At 41.5% G+C, this 22,838-nt stretch overlaps 1 pseudogene; it reads left to right on the top strand.

Moving 5' to 3' along the window:
* Nucleotides 1-18,866: 18,866 nt before the first annotated feature.
* LOC129628394 (olfactory receptor 51B6-like) lies at nucleotides 18,867-19,885 on the top strand (annotated as a pseudogene).
* Nucleotides 19,886-22,838: the final 2,953 nt, after the last annotated feature.

The raw sequence follows: 22,838 nt of genomic DNA, 5'->3' as shown, positions 1-22,838 counted from the left end.
GGAAGGTTTGGGAGGGAGGGACATGGGTGTACCTATGGCTGATTCTTGTTGATGCATGACAGAAAAAACACAAAATTCTGTAAAGCAATTAGCTTCAATTAAAAAATTAAAAATAATTTCTGACCTACAACTCATACTTCCAAGATGATTGGACTAAAAAGTTTCAGGAGCATGTTAATAATGTTAATAGGGAATGAATGACTGATATGAGATCACTTATATGTGAAACATAAAAAGTAATACAAATGAGTGCATATGGAAGAAAGAAACAGACTCACAGATACAGAAAGAAAACCCATGGTTACCAAGGGGAAGAGGGAAGGGAGGGACCAATTAAGGAAGTAAGATTATGAGAGAACCATGTTAGCAAAAACTTCCTTTGGGTTTTTCCATTAGCTGTTGTAGAAAAACCTGAACAAACTTTTAGTCAACCCAATACAAACTATTGTATATAAAATAGACAAGCAACAAGGACATATAGTATAGCACAGGGAAATATAGCCATTCTCTTGCAATAATTTTGAATAGAATATAACCTGTAACAATACTGAATCACTATGCTGTACACCTGAAAGTAATCTAATACTGTAAATAAATTAGAGTTCAATTAAAAAAAGAAGAAGAAATAGGGAATTAACACTAATATCTCCTCTTTCCCTGCATCTGAGATCCCAGGTTCTCAGCATTTCCAGTCTCTCACCTACTGTGTTAGCTGTGGAAGTAGACAGGAGTGTTAAACTTGGTGGACAAAGAAGATTGTGAACACCAAAATCACTGTCTCAAACCCCTCAAATCTTCCCTCTCCCTGAAGGTGGGCCAGAGTCATTCTCTGCTGATTTCAGGGAATAGGAAAAGGCCTTGCTTGGACTTTTTGCATGAGAAAAAATATTATCTCAGGGCACTGGTTTGGGGGTTCTTTGCAGAGATTTCTACCTGAGGGTAGCTAAACAGGAACTACAGGGCCTCAGATCACACATTCTAGTCCAGTGCCAACTGTCAGAAAACTCAAAGTCTTATTCTTTAAGTTTCTTCTGATTTGTTGTTATTATTCAGCCACTCAGCCATGTTTGACTCTTTGTGACCCCATAGACTGAAGCACAGCAGCCTTCCCTCTCCCTCATAATCTCCCAGAGCTTGCTCAAACTCAATGAATTGGTGATGCCATCCAACCATCCAATCCTCTGTCATCACCTTCTCCTCCTTCCTTCAATCTTTCCTAGTATCAAAGTCTTTTCCATTGGGTCAGCTCTTTGCATCAGGTGTCCAAACTGTTGGAGCTTCAGTTCCAGCATCAGTCCTTCCAATGAATATTCAGGGTTGATTTCCTTTAGGATTGACTGGCTTAATCTCCTTGCTATCCAGGGGACTCTCAAGAGTCTGGTCCAAAACCACAATTCAGAAGGATCAGTTCTTCGGTGCTCAGTCTTCTTCATGGCTCCAACTCTCAGCCTCCAACTCTCACATCCATACATGACTACTGGAAAAATCATAACTTTGATTATATGGACCTTTGTTGGCAAAGTAGTGTCTCTGCTTTTTAATATGCTGTCTAGGTTTGTCATAGCTTTTCTCCAAGAAGCAAGCATCTTCAAATATCATGTCTGCGGTCATCATCAGCAGTGATTTTGGAGCCCAAGAAAGAAAAACCTATCTTTTTTATTATTGAAAATTAAATTCTGACCTTCATCCTAATGCTGCATCCATCACTTTTGTTGGATTGGAAAGTGTTAGTGGTATCTGACTCTTTGGTCTTCATGGTCTGTAGCCTGCCAGGCTCCTCTGTCCATGGACTGTCCCAGGCAAGAATACTGGAGTGGGAGCCATTTCCTTCTCCAGGGGATCTTCTCCACTCAGGGGTCAAAGCTGGGTCTCCTGCACTGAAGGCAGATTCTTTACCATCTGAGTCACGGGGGAAAATTAACTATGTATTGTCTATATTTACTATCCTACAGTCAGGGTCAGCATGTTGTTATTGAAATAGCCTATAAACAACCGCACAATTGTACTCATCTCACACGCTAAAAAAGTAATGCTCAAAATCCTCCAAGCTAGGCTTAAACAGTACGTGAACTGTGAACTTCCAGATGTTCAAACTGGGTTTACAAAAGGTAGAGGAACCAGAGATCAAATTGCCAACATCCACTGGATCATTGAAAAAGCAAGAGTTCCAGAAAAACATCTACTTTTGTTTTATTTTTATGCCAAAGCCTTTGACTGTGTGGATCACAACAAACTGTGGAAAATTCTGAAGGAGATGGAAATGCCAGACCACCTGACCTGCCTCTTGAGAAATCTGTATGCAGGTCAAGAAGCAACAGCTAGAACTGGACATGGAACAAGAGTGGTTCCAGATCGGGAAAGGAGTATGTCAAGGCTGTATATTGTCATCCTGCTTATTTAACTTATATGCAGAGTACATCATGAGAAATGCTGGGCTGGATGAAGCACAGGCTGGAATCAAGATTGCCAGGAGAAATAGCAATAACCTCAGATACATAGATGATACCACCCTTATGGCAGAAAGCAGAGAGGAACTAAAGAGCCTCTTGATGAAAGTGAAAGAGGGCAGTGAGAAGGTTGGCTTAAAACTCAACATTCAGAAAAGTAAGATCATGGCATCAGGTCCCATCACTTCATGGGAAATAGATGGGGAGACAATGGAAACAGTGAGAGATTTTATTTTTGGGGGCTCCAAAATTACTGCAGATGGTGACTGCAGCCATGAAATTAAAAGACCCTTTCTCCTTGGAAGAAAAGCTATGACCAACCTACAGAGCATATTAAAAAGCAGAGACATTACTTTACCAACAATGGTCCATCTAGTCAAAGCTATGGCTCGTCCTGTAGTCATGTATGGATGTGAGAGTTGGACTATAAAGAAAGCTGAGCATCGAACAACTGATCCTTTTGAACTGTGCTGTTTGAGAAGACACTTGAGAGTCCCTTGGCCTGCAAGGAGATCCAACTAGTCAATCCTGAAGGAAACCAGTCCTGAATATTCATTGGAAGGACCGATGCTGAAGCTGAAACTCCAATACTTTGGCCACCTGATGCAGAGTCAACTCATTGGAAAAGACTCTGATGCTGGAAAAGATTGAAAGCAGGAGAAGAAGAGGACAATGGAGGATGAGATGGTTGGAGGGTATCACCAATGCAACAGACATGAGTTTGTGTAGTCTCCGGGAGTTGGTGATGGACAGGGAAGTCTGACATGCTGCAGTCCATGGGGTCTCAAAGAGTTGGACACAACTGGGCAACTGAACTGAACTGAACCACTGATCCCAGCCTGGCTATAGCATGGAAAGTACCCTAAGATATTTTAGGTTCCATTTATTCCTTCTCTCAGAAAGAGCACAGTTCAAAGCCAAGGGCCTTAGGGAAAGTGCCCTGGGGAGCAAGTCAGGAGCTTTGAGTCCTAGCCTGGGCATTTCCATGACAAATTACATCACACTGATAAAGTCCTCATCTTTCCCTGAGCTTCAGATTTCTCTTTTGGACATAGACAAAGTGACTTAGCGCACCGTGCAGATAAAATTGTCATTCTACCAACAGAGAATTTCTGCTGGTTAAATGTGTAAGTTCCCTCAACACTTTAACCAGAAGTGTTATTGAACCCTATACTACTCAGCTAGCAAGACTTCCCGAGGTCTCTCATTCAGCTAGGAAATTCTCCTAAGCAAACCCACTGGTACTAGTGTGTGTGTGCTGGTTGCTGAGTGGAGAAGAGAGCACGCTCTTCTTCCCTTCTCTGCTCACACATCTAGGAAAGAACTTGACACCCTCCCCACTTAGCTGCCTCCACTAACTCACTTCAGAGATTGAACCATTTCCTTCAAGGAAGTCTTAGGAGTAGAGAGCTGTGGTTAAGAGCACAGATTATCAAGTCAGTGGTCTGAGTAGCTGAACTCAGCACCAGTTACTAGCTGTATGACCCAATTCTCTCACCTGTAAAATGGGGTTTTAACATCCTCAGAAGATTGTTGTGACATTGAGAGAGTAAATATGTGCAAGGTTTGTGGCTTATATATGCTAAGTGCTCTAGAGTCTTCCACCATTTTTATTGAGCCAACCACTATTTTATTCTGCACTTTACACCAGTGTATTTGTAAAAGTGATAATAAGACAACTGGCATTTATTGAAAGCTTATGAACGTGCCAGACATTTCAGCAAGGATTTTGTGTAACTTACATCATTTAACTTATTTCCCTGAGTATACTAGGAGAGAAGGAAGAGTATACTAAGAGTGTACTAGAAAGAAGAGTATACTAAGTAGAAAAAGGGTGGTGGTTATGATTGTTGTCCTTATTTAAGTAGTTGACTTTGTGAAGTCAAGGACTGTGACTCTCTGGGTCACTGGTATGTCACCACATTGCAATGCATGCAATTTTGGTTTAAAAATATTGACTATAGTCAATATTTTTGACAATAGTACAAAATGACTATTCCAGTATGGGAAGGTTATCTTCTGAAACAGGGATTTGAGTATTATTATGTGACACAGGATTAAAGAATTTTCATTTGCATAAGAACTTTGTAAATATTATGCTGTTTAACAAAAGTACAGGCTCAGTGGAAAAGCCACAAGTGCCTCCCTGTGAGAGGAAGTGCTTCACCGTGACTGTATAAAACAGGGTAAGCTGAAGATTGTCCTTGATGAATTCTTAGAGTCACATAGCTCTATGAAGGTCTGTGCTGTTACATTTCAGTCTCTTCTTCCCTATCATACACACAGTGATGGACACACACACAAGAAAAGGCTCTCCCCCTCACTTCTTCATTGGATGAATCAAATTATCAAGTGGATGTGCTGAGCTGAGGAAAAGAGGGAACCAGAGCGAAAAAAGAGTTCCAAGTGAAAACCACAATATTTTCTTCCCATTCAGGGGTCCAGCTGGTGGAAAGTCAGGGCTTTGTGAAGCCTGGCCTAAAATCAGGAGCCCCATAGGATATGCACAGGAAAGAGACCAGTGCCAAGGGGCAGGTTTTCTTAGTGTGACAGGGATCCCTTTGCTCCAAACCTCCAGAGATCCTCTCTTCAGTCGGTCCTATCAAAATGTCCTTACCTGAAGTCTGAAACTACTTTTCCCAGTCTGTGTCCCATTTCGTTGAAGCAGTTCCCTATGAGCCCAGCATCCAGAGACTGGTCCTCAGCTTCCTACTCTCAGTTCCTTGAGTACTGCTGCCTGGGGTTCCCTCCTGGGCTCCCACTGTTGACTTTCATCCCCTTTCCTCACCTTGAATGCTGCTGAGATGATCCATTTGATGAATACGGCTCCTTCAAGAAACACTTCACTTGTTAATGGCTTATCCCCCAAATCCCATTTTAAACATCTGAAATCACTATAAGTAAGAGAGAATGAAGAGGAATATGGGGAATTAAGGAGATGGGGAGTGAGTAGGAGAGTTGTTCAAGAAGGTGGACAGGATTAATAGATGATAAGTCTACTATTTTTTGAGAACTTCTATATTCTAAAGTCTAATTAAATAAGCTGCTGCTTCAATGTGTCATATTTTTTTCTAATCCCACATAAACTCTATAAAATGGATAAGATCATCATCCCTATTTTGAGATGAGGAGACTAAGACTAACCTGAGAGGAGTCAAGGCATGTTGCCTAAAGTCAGACATATAAGATATATCACTAGTTCTAGGACCCAAATCAGACTTTGAATCCACTGCAAACAAGCCCTTTGCTGCACTGCTGAGGAGCATGAGATGGATAGGCCTAGGAGAGCAGAGAAATGGGGCTCTGGATGCAGGAGGCAGGCCTGGAGAAGTCTGGGACTATAACTCTGGGAGCAGGAGTTTCTTTGGGTTTGAACTTCAGCAAACTTTACTCAGCAAACCCAAGGTCTCCACAGGGACTCTGGGAGCTGGGGTGCAAGATGTGTCTATCAGAGGTCACAGAGAGGGCAGGGCCAAGACTACTTGCTGGCTATCAGGGCCCAGAAGGGCTACAGGCCTGTTGAGTCAGATAGGTGGTCAGGTCAGGTTGGCGGCTCTGGGTGGAGTCTCGAGTCTCAGGGCAGATAGACTATGAGAACAGAAGTGAGCAGGGGAAAGGGGAGTGAGGCCCAGCACAGCACCATTTTACTTTTTACCACCACGTGAGACACTCCAGCCAAACAAGGGGGCCTTGGCTCCTCTGAACACAGTCTTGACATCTGTAAAATAAGGATAACAACTATAGCTATCTTATGGGGTTATTGAAGACACACTGTCAGGACCAATAACAGCAGTTCAGGCTAGAGCTATGGGCTCACTAGGGACCACACGTCTCAAAACAAGTTCTTGAAAATAACAAGGTAAGTTCTTGAAAATAACACCAACTGCACTTAAAGATGTGCAGACTGTCTGAAAGCCCAATACATCATTGAACAACGGCCTGAGATGCTATATAAGCAGAGCCTTCCCCTCCCCAAGTCAGGCCATCTTCCCAGGTACTGTGGTCAAAGTCCAGAGATTAGCTTTCAGGCTGAAACTCCTAAAGGCATAGGTGCAGATGAAGGCAGCTGACAGCAACTTTGCTGTTTAAGAAAATCTCACTTCACATGGATCATGTACAACCCTAGATTCTGAAGCATAAGAGGTCCACTAAGAATCTGACCAGAAGTTGAACAGGAAACAGGATGATTAAGGAACTAGAGACCACAGGAAAGACACTTGAAGAAACAGAAGAGATTTAGACTAGGGGAAAATTAAAAGAGGGTGGGAGTTAACACTTACTGAAATCTTTCTACATGTCAGGTACCATTCTAGGTATTTAAATAGTCTCCTTTAATATGGTAGTTCTGTGAAGTATATAGACTGAAATATGTTGTCGTTGCTCAGTTGCTAAGTCTTGTCTGACTCTTCACGACCCCATAATTCATGCTAATGATAAGTGATATTTCTTGAGTTTTTCATATATGCTAAGATATAACTTAAGTTCATTATATGAATTAACTTAGTTTATCCTCTACCAATATTCAGAAGTCCATTAATGTTTCTCAGGTGATGAGGAAACCAAGGCACAGAAAATGTAAGAAAATGTCTCGAATAAGTAGTCAATTTTTAATCTGAACCCAGGTGTTCTGAGCTCATCTATTGTCTATATGACATTGTCTTTTTTAAAGTGTGGGTGACCTGAAGATCAAAGAGATGAAATAAACTGTCCAAGCTCACAGAGCTGGTAAGTACTGAGGTTAAGATGCAGGCCCGGTTCTCTTGCTACTAAAGACTCTGCTCTTTCTACAACAAAACATCAACGCGGACATCCACTGTGGACCCAAGGAATAGAAGCAGGTTAAACTGCCCCTATTCCCTACCTTTTTTACCATGGAGATTGAAGATTAGGGTTCAAGCCATGGTTGCAGACCATACCTTCTCTACATGGGTGTATATCTCTGTAGGAAAGTTTGTAAGAGAAAGAAGAAAAAGAATTGGAAACAAGTTCAGGTTAAAAAGAGGCTCTAGCTTGGACTACAGAGATGGTTGGATTGTAGGTTAAGTCCATACTGGCCCAAATGACCTCTTGACCCCTTGGCCAAGCAGCAAGTTTGGTTAAGGATGAGAGTATATTAAAGTCAATGAACCTAAAAGATAGGCATATCTATTTATTTAGGTCTTTGTGACATCTTAATTTGTGCCAAGCACTCAGGACACTAAACCACACCAGGGGCAGTGCTGTGATGATGAGTTAAGAGTACAAAAAATGAGAAGGTCTGCAAGTTCCCTGAAACTCCCTTTGCAGAGCTTTGGCAATGAGTCCTCACAAACGTTACCAGGGCAAGACCCTGTTTTATATGTAACTTCTCCAAGGTCAGTTTGGGCCTCATGCTGTCTTTATTTGGGGGGAATAAATAATGTACCAAAAGATCTTATAGGATTAAAGAAATGTAAGATTAGCCTTGAGAGATGAATGGGTTTCTTATAATGAAGAATACCCATTCTCCATCATGCTTCATGCAAGAACTAGCTACCATGTGGTGTTGTTGTTTAATCACTAAGTCATGTCCCACTCCTTGCGACCCCATGGACTATAGCCTGCCAGGCTCCTCTGTCCATGGAATTTTCCAAGCAAGAATACTGGAATGGGTTGCCATTTCCTTCTTCAGGGGATCTTCCCCACCCAGGGATCAAACTCACATTTCTTGCATTGGCAGGCGTTACCTCTGAGTCACAAGGGAAGCCCATACATATGCATAGCAAAATGATTACAACAGCTGAGTTACTTAACCATTATTCTGCTTGCAGAGAAGAAAATTAGAGAGTCATAATTTTCCTCTCCCACATCTATCTCTATTAAGTATGTAAAATATTGTAATATTATAATACATTGTAATTAACTAGTATTTCTGACTAGGACTCCTGGACAGCAAGATACATGTCTTATTTATGATTCAAGCACTGACATTAGTTTCTACCACATTACAGCTTTGCTGAAAACATTTACTAAATGACTCTCCTGCCTACAAGCCCAGGCCCCTCTATCCCCTACAACCATCTCATCTCCAAATAAATAAGCTCCAATTTCCCTTTAATTCATAATTCATTTTTGTCTAAACCTCCACTGCTGTCTTCCCATAGGCATTCATGCTTGGGGCCACCCCCAGATCTGAGTCAATGCCCTGTTCCCTATCTTCTAGGTCTGCTTAGCCTTAGGGACAAGGGTCTGCCCCCACCTCCAACACAGCCATGCTGAATCATGCTGAGTCATGCTGAGGCTTAGGGTGTGTGGCCAGATGTTCTCAGCCCCGCATGTTGACTGCTATCTGTGTTCCCAGGAGGAGGCTTACAGGACAGATGACAAAAGGAGAAGTACACTGCCTGACTGTAACTCCACCCGAGCGAGACAGCACCAGGAGGAAAGGGGGATACTGAGGCAGAATGTGACATATCCTGGAATATGTTCCCTTTGGATTTAAAGTGCATTTCTGGTTGTCCCACAGATGCCATTGAATGATCAGTCATTGTTCATCACATATTCCTCTTGCAGGTAGTCTCCCACAGCCAGAAGCAGAAAAAGAGAAAAAAAAGAAAAGAAAGAAAACCTTAGAAGTACATGCATATGAATTTTTCATTTACAAAATAAATCAAATGTGATCAGAGTAATTTAAAGCATGAAGCCTTTGCTAGTGATGTCCTGATTCTTTCTCATGTACTGTATAACCCAGGACAGAGCCCTTATAAACAGTTGCCTCCAGTATATAAAGATGTGTCAGGGCTGGATGACTAAATAATTTTTCCAGATCTCACCTTTTAAAATTTTCATAAATTTTTTTCGTGGTTGCACTAGGATCTTCTTGCTGCCTGGGGGTTTTCTCTGTTACAGTGAGCGGGGCTACTCTTCATTGCAGTGTGGGGGCTTCTCACTGCAGTGTCCTCTCTTGGTGGTGGAGCGCATACTCTAGGCACACGGGTTTCAGTAGCAGCAGCGTGCAGGCTCAGTAGTAGCAGTGTGTAGGCTTCATTAGTTGCGGTGCAGGCTCAGTAGCTGAGGAGCACAGGCTTAGTTACTTTGGAGCATGTGGAATCTTCCCAGACCAGGGATCAAACCCATGTCCTCTGCACTGGAAGATGAATTCTTATCCACTGTATCACCAGGGGAGTCCTAGGTCTCACGTTTTTAAGATTCCACATACTGCACATCCACTTTGCTGGGTTCTGTAGTTATGGACTGAGATATGAGGATGAAAGAGGAGGGCATGAAACAGGAACAGGAAAATATTGTTCACCATTTTAGGGCACCCCCTAATCTGCTAACAAAGGGCCCGTGACATGCTGGGCAGATCTGACTGGGGATGACACCAGGCAACGCTCAACTTAAGGAACCATCTCAGGCCCATCTTGGCGCTACTGCTCTCACGGGAAAATGTCTTACCTTCTAGGCCTCTGATCAGTACCCAAGAAGTGCTGTCACTCTCCCTGTCACTTTGGCTAAAATTTGGATGTGTGAACATGCTCCAGAGATATTTTCTGAGTTTCCTACCTACCCATCCACCATCTTCATTTTATTTTATTTATTTAATTTTGGCTGCCCTAGTCCTTCACTGATGCATGTAGGCTTTCTCTAGTAGTGGCAAGCAAGGGCTACTTTTCAGTCGTGGTGCTTAGGCTTCTCACTGTGATTTCTCTTGCTGTAGAGCACGGACTCTGGGGTACATAGACTTCAGCAGCTGCGGTGCTTAGGCTCAGCAGTTGTGGCCCACAGGCAGGCTCAGCAGTTGTGGCCCACAGGCTTAACTGTTCAGTGGCATGGAATCTTCCTGGATTTATCAGGGATCGAACCTGTATCCCTTACATTGGCAGGTGCTTTCTTAACCACAGGACCACCAGGGAAGTACCACTATCCTCATTTTAAAGAAAGAATTCTGAGGCAGTTAGTGTGATGAACAAAGGAATTGACAAAACTCAATGTAAAGACTCTTCTCGCCCAGCTTTCACATGCTCCCACACAGATACTCATATTCAGAAATTAGCAAGTACAAGAGCATGTGCAGGCATGCACTCACAAATTCCACATACTGTTTGAAAATCCACTTGGTGTTACTTTAAATATTAATTCACAGGTTGGCCCCTTGCTACCACCTCCCTGGTGTAAGGCGATATAATCTCCACCTGGATCCTTACTGCAGACTCCAACTGATCTTTCTTCTACCATTTTTCCTGACAGTGGCTTCCCAATATGGCAGCCAAAGCACAATGGTAAAAATGCAAATCGTGTATGGTAATCTCTTTGTCTAAAGGTCCCTGATAGTTTCCTGCATCACTCATAATAAAGCCTAATTTCCTAAAGTAACAATTGCTAATATATTGTCACCTATGGATGTCCTTGGTGGCTCAGTGGTAAAGAATCTACCTTCAATGCACAAGTCACAGGAGACACAGGTACGATTCCTGGGTCAGGAAGATCCCTGGAGGAGGGCATGGCAACCCACTCCAGTATTCTTGCCTGGAGAATCCCATGGACAGAGGAGCCTGCTGAGCTACAGTCCATAGGGTCAAAGAGTAGGATGAGACTGAAGTGACTTAGCACACATGCATGCATGTTGGCACCTATACATATAAATGGGCTTCCCTGATGGCTTTAGTGGCAAAGAACACACCTGCCAATGCAGGAGACACATGTTTGGTCTCTGGCTTGGGAAGATCCTCTGGAGGAGGGCATGGCCACCCACTCCAGTATTCTTGTCTGGAGAATCTCATGGGCAGAGGAGCTCGGCAAGCTACAGTCCAGGTTGCAAAGAGTCAGACACAACTGAAGCAACTTAGCATGCATGAATGCATACATATGCAACCACCACTACATGCATACCAAGACATCAGTGGAGTAAGGCCAAAATAGTTAATGCCAACCAGCACTATTTAGACCTCAGCAAACAGGACCTTTGATCGAATTAGTTTCAGAATGTGGCCCATTTGTTTGTAGGTTGAGGTTGACTCTTGAATACTTATTCTGGTCAGAATAAAAGGCACACAAACCTAAAAAAAAAAAAAAAATCAATGTACTTAAGTATTAATTTACATTGGGATTTATAACTTGAATTTTCATGTCTTTGTGAGTAATTCATGCTTTCCTTATACCAATCAAGTAAAAGTAGAGGAAGCAAACTGTTACAAGGCAAGTAGCTGGATTCAGTCATGCCAAGGAAGCATCTTGACAGGAAGTTCAGACTTATTCATCCTCTTCATGGGAAAGATAGATATGGACTAAACATAAATATTAGGTGAGGTTCAACATTTCTAGATTCTAAGCTGACAGAGCAACCTTCTTTTTCCTATACTTCCCTTGTTGGTCAATTCTCTAATGATTAACAAACTTTTACACATCAGAACATCCCATAGATTATAGTTAAGAGTTTCTGGCCTGGGAAGCATTCTTTTTCTTTCAGGTGATTTTGCATCTGTCTTTGGTATTCAAATTAATTTTCATAACTTTTTAAATTAAATTTATTTTTAATTGCAATTAAAATTAGAGTGAATTTTCCCCCTGGCCTTCAAGATCTTGTATGCTATCTAGTCACTGTAGCCTTTGTATTTTGAAGTACTCACATATTTATAAACATGCACACACACATATATTTTACACAGGGCATACTTTCCAGGCATTTCTGAACAGCTAACCATGCAAGACCCCCAAGCACAAACCCATAATCTCTTTCATTTATCTACTTGTATGGAAACCAAAGACAGAGTCTTTGAAAGCAGTAAGAGAAGCACCCTGGCTTTCATTGTCTTTCGCTGCTCCTCTCTTTCCCACTCCCCTCTTTGTGTACTCCTGAGCCCTTATCTATGTTCACAGTTTCTGACCCACCCAGCTATCACCAGCCTAAGACCCCAGAAGGAGAAAGACACTGGATCTCCTTACCTCTGTTAATTGAAAATAAAACAAAATAAAATAAATGCCACCCGCCATAAGTCCTAGAAAACTTATGAACACATAGAAGGAGAAGGAGATAGAGGAGGAGAATGAAATAGAAGAGAAGGAGAAGAAGGAGGAGAAGGGTAGAGGAATAAAAAGAAGCAGGAGAAGAAAGGGAAGGGAAAGAAAAACAAAACAGGTGCAGGAAATAACTGGACACTAATGCATGAATGGGGCTAGAGTAGGGTGAGGGGCTACAGCAGCTTGTTGGTCTAGGGACCTACAAGTTTTCCTTTCCCTCAGAGACACCTCAGACTCAGTAAGACAGGGGTTGTGATAATTTGGTTTCAGAAAGAGCCCTTCTGGGGCTATAATTAGCAAGGTTTGAAAGGGGCTTGGGGCTTCCCATATGGCACTAGAGGTAAAAGAACCCACCTTCAATGCAGGAGAGTTAAGAGATACGCGTTCTGTCCCTGGGTTGGGAAGATTCCCCCGGAGAAGGGCATGGCAACTCACTCAAGTATTCTTGCCTGGAGAATCCCATGGACAGAGGAGCCTGGCAGACTACAGTACATAGAGTCTCATAGACTCAGACAGAACTAATGTGACTTAGCAAGGCACAGCACAGTATGCAAAGGGACTTGGGAGAGGAGCAATCACTAATGGCCCTCACTAGACCATATAATACAAAGGATCCTAGTTTTTCACAATTCCTCATGGTAAATGATCTTGTTAATGGGTGGGATATAACCATAATCATCACTGCTCCCATTTAAGCCCTGCTGTTTCAAAACCTCAAATCTATCCTGTTTCAGATATGTGTAGATTTCTTATTCAAGAGACATGCTGTGTTATAGATTCAGTACCAAGTATCTGAAATATTGAAGATAATATGACTAGGAATAAACTTTAGTCATTAATCTTTTAGAATTCAAAGTCACCAAGTCAAGGACTTCCCAATCTTAGGACACAGAATTCTGAACCTTATACCTAGAAGAATCCCATATGAATCAACTCTAGGTAGAAATTTAAATATTGATTTTATGTATGCTTCAGAGCTACTATCAATACATTTGATCAAAGCTGGAAAATTACTACTTGGCTAAAACCTTGAGTAATATCCATGAGATATGGACCAATGAGTTATGTTAGTGCAGTAGCAAGAAGGAAGATTAGCAAGTACTGGCTCCAATGAGGGCTTCCCTTGTGGTTCAGATGGTAAAGAATCTGCCTGCAATGCAGGAGACCAGGGTATGATTTCTGGGTTGGGAAGATCTCCTGAAGAGTGGGAATGGCTACCCACTCCAATATTCTTGCCTGGAGAATTACATGGACAGAGGAGCCTAGAAAGCTACAATTCATTGGCTCTAGTGATAGTCTCATTCCTTCTAACTATTCAGAGTTGCTTAGTTCATCAAAAACATTAGGTAATAATATTTAAATTGGACATAAAACCCCTGGAATTTCTCAAAAATTTAATCATAAATGTAAATGAAGGCAATTTCTTATTATAAGGTCAAAAAAAAATCAGTGGAGCCAAGAAAGTAACATTATAAAATGGGAAAATGAGAAGTTTGTGATTTTTCTAAGTTGTCAGATTCCAGCTCTTTACCTTCAAAGTTCATTGCGTAGACAAGTGTGCAGTAACTTGCTGGTTCTGGCTTTCCATTCCCTCTTCCTAGTGAAGTTTCCTCTTGTTTAAGTAACATACACAGGCATCTCTGGCTATGCCTTAGTCACAGTGCTCCCAGAGGTCCATCAAACCATCGATGCCTGTGCTGTCAGCCACCAACATAAAGGAATCCCTCTAGGAATGGACCCAGCTGGGGTTCAGAGTCACCCTCAATCTTTGTGGGAGCTGATGCAGAGGTCTTGTGTTTACAAAGCAGGATTGTTGCCTGGCTAGTAGTTGGGCCTATTCTCTCCTTCATTGCAGTTATTACTATAACAGAAGATATACATTGGTCTGCTGCCTGGTAGCCATTAGAATTTCCAGCTACTGCTGCTAAGTCACTTCAGTCATGTCCGACTCTATGCAACCCCATAGACAGCAGCCCACCAGGCTTCCCCGTCCCTGGGATTCTCCAGGCAAGAACAATGGAGTGGGTTGCCATTTCCTTCTCCTATTGGTACCCAATTTATTCTAGGCTAATGCATCACTTAATAGGAACTTTGATCCTATGTATTTCTACTATAACAAGATAAATTCAGATTATAATGAAAGCAGACCAAGTTATAGCCTCTCTAATCAAGAATACTAAGCAGTTTTTTGGTATCTTCAGTGGCTTATAAACTGTTTATAATTTTCCAATTTTAAAATTAAAAAAAAAGCATTTGTGATGAAGAGTAACTTCTGCAGTATTTTATTTCTCAGCTAATACTATGAACAAATATAATGGAATCAAATATCTATTTTTATCTATTAAAATTTATAATTTATATAATTCTCCATACTAATAGCACCTAAAGATAATACATAATTTGACCTACAGGATTATTATATATGTCATAGTTAGCTAGAAAGTTTTAATAAAATATTTTACTTTTCCTTGCTAAAAACCAGCATCTTATATTTCTTAGCATCCTGCAGAGTTTACCAAAGTACAAGTGCTATAAATTTCCCTAAGAGGCAAGAGCTAGTCTTTATCAAATTTTGGAATTTCTTTTAAAATGTCCTTTTTATTTAAATACCTTTAGAAATAACATTTTTATTTTATTAATTTTAATTTATAGCCAATAAATGAATAATCTTAGTTTTTTTCTGACCATTTAATCTTTCTGATGTATCATGGATAATCACATCACTTATCTCTCTAAACTTTAGGGTTTTCTTCTGGGAGAAAGAGACAATTATGATGGTATTTCAAAGGAGAAATAAGTTAAACTTTTAAAAATGGGCAGCTGAGATAATTGAGCTTGAATGAAAAGCACCTAAGTAAAAATTAAACTCTATTCAGGCTACCTGACTTCAGAATCAGAATTCATCAACCTTGTACTAAGCTACAGACCTGCTGTCTTTCAACCCTATAACCTTTCCTAGAAACTTTTTCAACAACATTTAGTAATAAGAAGGCAAGAGATGGGCCAGATCCCTGGAGGGAAGCCAGGTCTGTTCCCCAAGACGTTTGTAGAGAAGTATGTACCTAAAGTGGGTATGAGGAAGAAGGAGAGGGCCCGACTCTACATTCTGAAATTAAGAGAAGACTGGTGTCCATACTCTGGAAGGAGAATGGGAAGTACTCATACTGTCTGCTGCAGGTGGGATTTGTTTCCCAAACTTTTAGTCTAATGGGGCCTGGTTCTTACTCCATAGACTTTGACAATGTCTGATCCTCATACCCAAGGTCTAAGGAAAGAGTCACTGTCCTCATAATGTGTATCTATAGAAATTTGCCTTGGAAACCAAGAGCCCTAAGTCTGCTGATTAATATATCAAACATAATTCAAAAAGATACATGCACCCTTATGTTTGAAGTAGCACTATTTACAATAGACAAGACATGTAAGCAATCTAAATGTCTATTAACAGATGAATGGATAAAGAAGGTGTGTGTGTGTGTGTGTGTGTGTGTGTGTGTGTATTGTTGTTGTTTATTCACTAAATTGTCCGATTCTTTTGCAATCCCAGATTGTAGACCACCAGGCTCCTCTGTCCATGGGATTTCCCAGGCAAGAACACTAGAGTGGGTAGTCATCTCCTTCTTCAGGGGATCTCCCTAATCCACTCATGTCTCCTGCACTGGCAGGTGGATTCTTTACTACTGAGCCACCAGGGAAGCCCCCCCAAAGATAATACAAATGAGCTTATAGGTAAAACAGTAATAGACGCACAGATATAATAAACTTATGGTTATCAAAGGGGAAAGGTGGGGGAGGGATAAATTAGAAGGTTGAGATTAGCATAAACACGCTGCTGCTGCTGCTGCTGCTGCTGCTGCTAAGTCACTTCAGTCGTGTCCGACTCTGTGTGACCCCATAGACAGCAGCCCACCAGGCTCCCCCGCCCCTGGGATTCTCCAGGCAAGAACACTGGTGTGGGTTGCCATTTCCTTCTCCAATGCAGGAAAGTGAAAAGTGAAAGTGAAGTTGCTCAGTTGTGTCCGACTTTTAGCGATCCCATGGACTGCAGCCTACCAGGCTCCTCCGTACATGGAATTTTCCAGGCAAGGGTACTGGAGTGGGTTGCCATTGCCTTCTCCGAGCATAAACACACTACTATATATTAAATAGATAAACTTACTGTATAGCACAGGGAACTATACTCAATATTTTGTAACAGACTATAAGGGAAAACAATTTGAAAAAAAATATATATATATAAACATTAAGTTCCATACATATGAATGAGTTCAATTCTGAGAGCAGAGCATGTATAAGTCCAATTTGTTCCTAGGTCCAACAAAGTAAGCCTAGTTACCCAACTAATGAGGCTTCCTTGATGGCTCAAGCAGTAAAGAATTCACCTGCAATGCAGGAGATGCAGGAGACAAGGGTTTAGTCCCTAGGTTCAGAAGATCCCTGGAGAAGGAAATGGCAACCCACTCCAGTATTCTTGCCTGGAAAATCTCATGGACAGAGGAACCTGGAAGGTTACAGTCCATAGGGTTACAAAGAGTTGGACATGACTGAGCATGCACTCAGTCAACTGACATAATCAGCTAATATAAGCAGACATATACTACAGTACATATCGTGTTTACACAAATAACATAAAAAACATATACAAAAAATAAAGAAAACATTTTTGATCTTAAAGTATACTATCTTGAAAACTACAGTAGTACAGCACAGCAGCTGGCATACAGGGGCTGACAACGAGTGAACAGGCAAGAAGAGTTACTGCCTGGAGGACGGAGAAGAGGTGGGAGATGGTAGAGCTGAGGATCATCAGCAACAGGAGATGGAGAACAAGCAGCAATTTCACTCACACCTGAAGTCAATGGAACACAAATTCACATCTTTGAAAGTTTGCAACTTGAACGTTCATATATAGGGGGCTTACTGTATAACTGAATCAATTTGCTAAACACCTAAAACTAAATATAGAGCTATAGAAACTAAATATAGAAATGTAGAATTTGCTGAACACCTACAAACCAAATATAGAAAAACAGATGTTCTTATTCACACAAGGGCTATTTCCTCATAGTGTAGCCAGACATTTCTTGTCCTTTCATTGGTCTTCTACTTTAGTGATAAAATATCTGCTCTCTTGAGCTCAAATTGTGTCATCCTAGATTATGTAGTCTAGCCCAGGGAGTCTTATTTTTCTTTAGTGGGGGGAGCAGGGAGCTAAGAAATAGTGTGAAGGTCACAGCTCAGGAAAACTGATCCCATAAAGGCTGATTTTTTGATTATATAATTATAGGCTGCTTCTCCTCCACCATTCCTTACCATATCAACAGGACTCCAGTATAATAACAGTGGATTGCAGTTGAAGAAGTTGCATACTTTATTTCATGATGATGTGTTCTTAGGGAAGCCTACAGACAACAGGGACATCAAAATTCAAAACAAAACAAGGCACTAGAGAATTTTGAAGTCTCCATCACTGATGGCTTCAACAAACATTAAACATACTTCAACTCCTAGCCTCTCTTATCAATTCATGTATTCCTCAGTGTGATCACAAGTCATGGTTTTAAATAATTTCAGACTTCTTATCTGCCTTGCTGGTATAAATAAGTAGAGAAAATCAAGAAGAACACTCAAGGCAATGTCTCCAGAGTAGACAGTTTCCCTTGTCACAAAAAAATGGACAGAGTTCCCTGAAAGCACAAGATGCAAGCTTATTCTTCCTGTTCTCTCTATGAAATAATCTTTGGCTATTTTAATTTGTGATTGAGCTCTTAGCTCTACCCTAGATCCCTTGCATTTCCATTCAGCTTCCTGAGGTAATCATATATGTGTGTGTGTTTTGTTTTTTTCATCCCTGGAAAACTAAAATCCAGATCTTGGCTATAATCCACTCCTCAAGAGAGCTAGAACTGATTGAGTTTCTTGTCTACAGTAGGATTTTCTATCTTGAGCATGTTTTTGTCTTTGTCACCATCTCACTATCTTTAACCAATACTAAAATGGTTTGAATAGAACTCCTTCCTTGTCTGGTGCTTAGCTGCACTCCATGGATCATTCTGGGTGAAGGAGAATGGGAGAGATGGGTGCCATTGTGGAGGAAAACATGGGAAGAGCAGAGAGTAAAAATGGGGAGTGAGTGAAAAATAGTGTTGAGGATGGAGGAGGACCTAACAAAGGAAGGATGTCTCAGGAACCAACATGTTATCACACACTCAATATACATCTTCCTTGCTGACCATCAGCTGACCTGACTCCACCCCTGAGGGACACAGCCTAACCTTGACCAATGACTTCTAAGACAAGGGGGAGCAAGGAAGCAGAATTTCAGCAGTAAAGAATAAAAGGCTACAGCATCCAGCAGCAGCACAGACTTGCTTCTGATGCTTCTGTAATCACCTGTAAGCTCCAAAACTTGACATCATGGTGCATTTTACTGCCGAGAAGAAGGCTGCTATCACTGGCCTGTAGGGCAAAGTGAATATGGAAGAGGCTGGAGGCGAGGCTCTGAGCAGGTAGGAAGTGGACTTCATGGGGGAGGATGGTGCTCAACACCACTGCTTCTCGGTTTCTGCTAACTGGCTTCTCAGGTATGGAGAAGGCACATCACTGGATCTCCATTCCTTTGTTGATGGTTTATGTCTCCATACTTCTTGGTAGTGGAACCCTTCTCTTTCTCACTAGGGATTACTATAACCTCCATGAGCCTATGTACTGTTTCTTAGCTATGTTGGCAGCCACCAACCTTGGAGTGACACTGACCATGATGCCCACAGTTTGGGGCATCCTGTGGTTGAACCACAGAGAGATTAGCCACAGGGCCTGCTTCTCCCAGGCCTACTTTATTCATACTCTTTATATCATAGAGTCTGGTGTTTTGCTTGCCATGGCCTACGACGGCTTCACTGCCATCTGCAACCCCTTGAGATATACTTCATCCTGACCAACAGCAGGGTAATAAAGGTTGGGATGGAGGTATTGACAAGGGCCAGTCTATCAATTGCATGAATAATTCTTCTCCTTCCCTGGTTCCCCTATTGTTGATCCCACGTACTCTCTCATGCTTTCTGTCTACACCAAGATGTCATCAATTTACCATGTGCCAATGTCATCTTCAATTGTCTCTATCTTGTTGTGGTTGTATTTACAATGGTCTTGTTGGACTTCCTTGTCATCTTTTTCTCCTCCATTTTGATCCTCAAGACTGTCGTGGGCATTGCTTCTGGAGAAGAAAGGGCCAAGGACCTCAACGCATCTGCTGCATCCTGGTATTCTATGTCACTGTCGTTGGTCTGACATTTATTCATAGGTTTGGAAGACATGCTCCTCATGTGGTCCACGTCATGATGAGCCATATCTACTTCCTTTTCCCACCTTTTATGAATCCTGTCACCTACAGCATTAAAACCAAGCAGATCCAGACTGGTATAATTCACTTTTTCTTTCTATTTCATTCTAGAGCATAACTTTGACTCACTGTTCTCTGAAGAATAATTCAGGAAACCTGGGCAAGCTGACAGATTTGTTAATGGGAGCAACTAAACAAAACCAAGTTAATATAAACCAACCTTTCTGCTATTTAGAGGATCATATCACACTGCCCATTTGTGGCTGAGTTGCATATTATATAATATACACATACTAAACATATATCTCAATTGTCCAACTGCTCTTTGCTGTTTTCCCAGATAACTCATTCTGTTGAAAGAATCTATGGCACCCAATATATGATTCTTGGATTTACAGTATGGGCCACTAGCATTTAAATCAAAGCTCATTGTTTTTCAATATGTTTTGTATGTACAGGCTTTGATATATTTAGGAAAAACTCACTCAACTCCAGACATGTATCCAGTATTTTTTTCTTATGTGGAAGTAGTTGCTGAAAATTTTCTTATATGGAACTAGTTTCTAGAAAATTGCACTAAGTGAAGCAATGAGACTTACTCCCCTCAGTTTAAAATGACAACTCTAGGGAAAGTATATCTAATTATACCTAAGTCTGTTCAGTTAAAATTTTAATAAACATTTATTAAATATTATTATTATCACCATTAATATATGTGGTAGTGGTGGTTTATTCACTAAGTTGTGCCAGACTCCTGCCACCCTATGGACTGTAGTCCATCAGGCTCCTCTCTCCATGGGATTTCCACAGAAAAATTAGGGTTAGGGTTAGGGTTAGGCAAAAATACTGGATTGAGTAGCCATTTCCTTCTCCATGGGGCTTTCCTGACTCAGGGATCAAACCCAGGTCTCTCACTTTGCAGACAATATCTGGCATTACAGGTGGATTCTTTACCTACTGACTTACCCCTGTATGTACATATATATAAATAATATAACAGATTATATAACAGATATATAATTCTATTATTATTTTTACCAACAACATTACTTGACTGGAGATAGAGCTGGTTATATGTGTAAAGTGGGGAGAAAAAGAGAGGATGGAGGCAATGCTGATAAGTAGAAGGAAAAAATGACCTTTTCTAGCTCCAAATATCGATCAAAGTTGATTTTTTTTCTCAGTCTAGGCTTAAGGAGAGTAGGTTCATGATTCTATGACCAGTTGAAGAGCCAGGACCTATGACTAAAATGACAAGTTTTAAAGTGAACCAAAAATATGTTCTTGTGAACAAAAGATAGACAATGAAATACAAGGGTTTTGGAAGAGTGGAAGTGACCACTAGTTGACTGGTGAGCCGGACCTGGGCAATCAGAGGCTGCTTTTCCCTGTACTTGGACTGTGCACTCTACTAGAAGCTGCCTCAAGGACACAGCTTCAGAATGATAACGTGGCTTGAGACCACCTAGACAGAATATATAATTAATCCAATTAAGCCCTCTATAGATGGGTGCAGAGATCCACTTGTTTCATCACATAGGTGCTCGGTGTGTGTTGACTTGTTGACAGGATGAAGTTTATGTCCCTAACCATTCATAGAGGACCTCTGCCTGCCTCTCTGGGGAAATCTGAGCAGCCTGAAGGTGGCCATAGGAGGCATGAATGCAGGATGGAGAGCGGAGTACCAGCACTGTCCTCTGCTCTGGTTAACATACAAACTGAAGCACTGCAAGGAGCTAGTTAGAGGGGTGCTTAGAATCAATCTACCACCTTGTGGGAAAGCATGACCATGGGGCAGTTGATAGCTCAAGAACTCCTTAGGGACATACATTGCTTGTCCAGCTTTGTGCTGATGCTAAAGTTTAGATGCCTTAGAGATGAGCCCCAGTGGGAGAGATAAGCAGTGAGTAAAGAAACCAGAACAGGCCTTGCTGCTAAGTCACTTCAGTCATGTCCGACTCTGTGTGACCCCATAGACAGCAGCCCACCAGGCTCCCCTGTCCCTGGGATTCTCCAGGCAAGAACACTGGAGTGGGTTTCCATCTCCTTCTCCAATGCATGAAAGTGAAAAGTGATAGTGAAGTCGCTCTTAGCGGCCCCATGGACTGCAACCTACCAGGCTCCTCCGTCCATGGGATTTTCCAGGCAAGAGTACTGGAGTGGGGTGCCATTGCCTTCTCCGAACAGGCCTTAGGCGGTCAGTTAAAGGTCAGTGGAATAAAGGGAAAAGAAAATGAGCAAAAAGAGTATAGAAGACAAAGGAGAAACAGCTAGAAAACTGAAGTGAGGCTCAGAAAGGAGTCTAGGGGAAGGTCTCTCTGTCAGTAGGATGCTAAAAGAAGAAAGGAAGCAGGGTGTTCCTCTGGGACTTGAAATCTCTGGAATAAAATTTTAAATTCAAGAAAACAGCTCTTTACCGGTGACTAACCCCTATCCAGTCCCAAAAGGAGTTCCTGTGCATGCAAGTTCAGGAGGGTTGAGGTGGAGCTGTTATCTGAGCCAAGCGACACAGGCCCAAACTTCTAGTTCCTTCCAGCACTTGGGGTCTAATCACTTAGGCACAGACCTTACGATCTCTAACCACTCCCCTCCCATGCTTTGCAATAACTCCCCCTCCCCCTACAGTGAATGACCCAGAAGGAAAGACTCTAGGAAAGGGGAAAAGAATAGTCTCTGAGGTCTCAATGTGGTTCAGATGGAAGAGAAGCTGTGATGAACACTGTCATGTGAACTTCCAAAGTCCTTTAACCACTGGGTTTTAGTCATTTCACTTTTAACTGGAATAAAGCCACTTTAAACAGAGGTTTTTGAAGTTAAAATGAAAAATCATGTTTCTGATTCCCTGGTTCATCACAACAGAGACACTAGCAAAAATATACACATTCAGATGTATTCTTTTTTTAATACTATCTGTCCTTTTACATTCTGTCGATACAGTTTTCAGTGTTACCATAATTTTTTATTGCAGTATAGTTTACAATGTTGTGTTAGTTTCTGCTGTACAGTGAAGCCAGTCAATTATATGTATACATATATCCCCTCTTGCTTGGATCTCCCTCTTATACACCCCC

Source organism: Bubalus kerabau, chromosome 15 (genome assembly GCF_029407905.1).
Source record: "Bubalus kerabau isolate K-KA32 ecotype Philippines breed swamp buffalo chromosome 15, PCC_UOA_SB_1v2, whole genome shotgun sequence".
Lineage (NCBI taxonomy): Eukaryota > Metazoa > Chordata > Mammalia > Artiodactyla > Bovidae > Bubalus > Bubalus kerabau.
The sequence above is the reverse complement of the archived record's forward strand: the minus strand, read 5'-3'. Positions and strand labels throughout refer to the sequence as shown.